General features: G+C 53.4%; 1 pseudogene; it reads left to right on the top strand.

The window, feature by feature from the left end:
• The first annotated feature begins 1,161 nt into the window (after positions 1-1,161).
• LOC125905184 (uncharacterized) lies at positions 1,162-3,475 on the top strand (annotated as a pseudogene).
• Positions 3,476-3,744: the final 269 nt, after the last annotated feature.

The following is a 3,744-nucleotide window of genomic DNA, read 5'->3' as shown; positions in this document are numbered from 1 at the left end:
ACGGTGAAAACACTGGTCGCTCTTCCCGACGGCGATCCCAGCGTCACCACGCTCCGGCGAGGTCTCCCAAAGGCCGGCCCCCTTCCAAAATCACCGACTGGACTGTGGCAACTCTCCAAAAAACACTCCGTGACAAAAACATCCCCTTCCATCGCACCGACAATAAAGCAAAACTTTTTAATCTCCTCATGTCCGCCTGTCATGGCCGCCGCTCCGCCGGCTCCAGCCCGCTTCCGCCCGCTTCTGCATGACGTCACCACGCACACCCCGATGACGCGCCGTGACGGCCCCACTCCAGCTAAAAGGACAGTCCGCCTGCATCCTCAGGTCATGCAGCCAACATCTCAGCAACAAAGGCAAGGAGGTCGACCTTCGAGACCAAGAATCACCACAGCTCCTGGCACATCTCCTACATCGGATGTAGCACGTGGCGCCGAAATTCCTGGACCTCTCACATCATGTCCAGGTTTTCCCCAACACCAGCCGTCCATTACCATATGGGCCGATGGCCCCTTTAATCCCACCCTCCAGCACCAGCAACAACAGCAGCTGACCACGGCTGAGGTTTCTGGCCATGGGCCGCCAGTGCCCTCCACAGCCCACCTACAGCTTTTACAGCAGCCAGCCTTAGCTGGGAATTCTAGCACCGGGATGCTAGCACCCCCCACTGCTGCATCACAATACACCCTACAGCCAGCTTTCTCCGGGGTTTCTGGCACCGGGATGCCAGCACCCCCCGCCGCTGCACCACAGTACACCCAGCAACCGGTTTTCCCTGGGGTTTCTGGCACCGGGATGCAGGCAACCCCCGCGGAGCACTACCAACAAGCTGCACTTCATCACAGCTTTCTCCCTCAACCCATCCCAGCCCAGCAGGCAACCACCCATTTTACTCTGTCCACAGCCATTCCTCCCACTCGTCATCTTGGCGCTCCAGTTTCCCGTCCTTCTCCGGTTCCAGCACACTTACGCAGACAAATCATTGATGGTAATTATATAGATCTGGCTCTTCTCCTCTTGCCATCCTTGCACCAACCACCTGGCGACAGGTGTCTTGAAGACCTTGGAGGTTGCCTCCACCTGAAGGGGAAGCAGTCCAACCGTTCCAGAGAACTCACACCAACTGAGTTCGCATATGCCTTCTCTCTTTATAGAGACGTCATGTGCTCTCTCTTCCCTGGCCGTCGCCAAGAACTGGACGACTATATGTCAAATATCCTCAACCTGGCCCTCCGTTTTGGTGGCAACAGTTTCTACCAATACCATATTCACTTTGCTTCTGAAGCCGCAGCTCGTCTTAATCAATTCAATGAAGCTACTTATTGGGGCACTCTTGACACAGAACTGTATTGCCGCATCTTCGCTGCCCGTGCGGCCGTGACTTGCCCCCTGTGTGGTGCCCCGTCTCATCCAGCTTCCTCCTGCTCCGTTCCAATCTGTGCAGAACCTCGTCCTGGCCAGCCAAGAGCATCTGCTCTCTCCCACTTGTCATCAGCAGCCCCGCCGCCACCCTTGCTTTCGACGCCTGCATCATCCACCCTTTCCGTCAACCTTCCGGTCACCAAGGGCATCGACACTAAGGGCAGACCCATAATGCATCAAAAGGGTCGTTCCATCTGCAACAACTTCAACGACACAGGTTGCAACATGTCGCAGTGCCGCTACCTCCACGTTTGCTCCTACTGCGGAGGCGGACACGCCCGTCCAGCATGCCCTCATAACCCAACTTCACTTAAACCAGGTGAGCACCTATCGACACCTATAAACATCCCTGCCTTAGCCATGGCACTTCGCAATCACTCAGATCCAGCTTTCGTGGACTTCCTTGTAAATGGTTTCAGGAACGGTTTTCACCCCGGTCTAGCCGTACTACCATCCTCGTCGTTCGAATGCAAGAACCTGCAGTCTGCCACAAACGAACCAGAGACGGTCGACCGCTTGCTTGCCAAGGAAGTCAGTGACAGTTTCATGATCGGTCCATTTGTGCATCCTCCCTTTCCGGATTTCCATATCAGCCCCCTTGGCATTGCAACTAGAAAGTATTCAGGAAAGAAACGCATAATCGTCGATCTTTCGGCTCTCCATGGCAGCACCATTCCCAGCATCAATAGCTTAATTCCAAGCAAAGACTTCTCCCTCCACTACACCACCATCAACCACGCCATTGCCCTCATCAAACTCACTGGCGGGATCATGGCTTTCGAAGGCAGACATCACAAGCGCCTTCAAAGTTCTTCCCATTCACCCAGACTTCTGGCGATTCTTCGGCGTCCGCTGGCGCGGTGCGTACTACTTCGTAGTCAGGCTCACCTTTGGTTGCAAAAGCAGCCCTAAAATCTTTGACACCTTGTCAGAAGCCCTTTGCTGGATCTTGTCCAACAACCACGGCATTCCATTCATCGTCCATCTCTTAGACGATTTCCTCGTCATTACCCCCAATTCATCGCCACCAGCTTCTGGCCTGGTCACCCTGACCTCAGTCTTTTCCGACCTAGGGGTTCCACTGTCAGTGGAGAAAACTGAAGGCCCCTCTACTTCCCTTGAGTTCCTCGGAATCACGCTGGACACCAATTTGTTTCAGGCCTCTCTCCCCGTTGAGAAGCTAAACCGCATCAGTCTCCTGATATCCAATTTCCTCCTTGCTCCTCGCTGCACCAAACGCCAAATGCTCTCCCTTTTGGGTCACCTCAACTACGCCATGCGTATCATTCCCCAGGGGCGGGCGTTCATCTCACCTGTTGTCGATCGCTTCTTCCGTGCCATCTCTTCTGGCCTTCATTTCCCTGGACGGTTCAAGCCGTGCCGAGCTCCGCCTTTGGCTTCACCTGCTCGCAAATTGGAATGGGATCACCTTCTTTTATGATGATCACCTGACCCATCCGCAGGACATCCATCTCTTCACCGATGCTGCTCCCTCAACCAGTTTTGGGGGCTTCTATAATGGAAAGTGGTTTGCGGCAAAATGGCCCCCGGAGGTCTCCAACGAATGCCAGATCGCTTCCTCAGCTCTATTCGAAATTTACCCCATTGTAGCTGCTGCCATTCTGTGGGGCCATGAATGGTCTCGCAAGTCCATCCTCATACATTCAGACAACGTCGCCGTCGTCGACATCATAAATAAAGGCCGCTCCAACTCTCCATCCATCATGCCGTTCATGCGCCGCCTAGTCTGGCATTCCGTTACCCATCAATACATTCTCCGTGTAGCCCATGTTCCAGGTCACTCCAATGCCATCGCTGACTCTCTCTCTCGTTTCTCAGTTCAGAAGTTCAGAAGCTTGGCTCCTCATGCAGATGCCCATCCAACACCAGTTCCTCCATATTCAGCATTGACATTCAATCTGTAAATCCTGGCCTTATACCTCTGATAGTCGAAGCTCAGAACTCCATAATCAACAGCCTATCACCTGCAACCTTAAAATCGTACTTGACAGCTTGGAAACAATTCCGTCACTTCCACAACTTGTATCACATTGCCTTCCCATCGTTCAGCCTTGTCACCTTGACTAGCTTCATCACCCATGCCCATTCCGTCATGGCCATCACAGCTCATACCATCAAGGTGTATCTTAGCGGCATCAGCTTCTTTTGCAAGCTTATAACAGGCAGTCCAAGCCTAGCCTCCAATCACCCGCAAATTACTGCTCTCCTTAAAGGACTCATACACCAAGAACCAGCTAAGATCCCTCGCCATCTCCCCCTTACATCCGACTTGCTGTTAGCTTGCATCCATACCATCCGCTC

The sequence above is a fragment of the Epinephelus fuscoguttatus genome, linkage group LG17 (genome assembly GCF_011397635.1).
Source record: "Epinephelus fuscoguttatus linkage group LG17, E.fuscoguttatus.final_Chr_v1".
Lineage (NCBI taxonomy): Eukaryota > Metazoa > Chordata > Actinopteri > Perciformes > Serranidae > Epinephelus > Epinephelus fuscoguttatus.
Note: the sequence above shows the minus strand (reverse complement) of the source record. Positions and strands in the feature narration are given on the sequence as shown.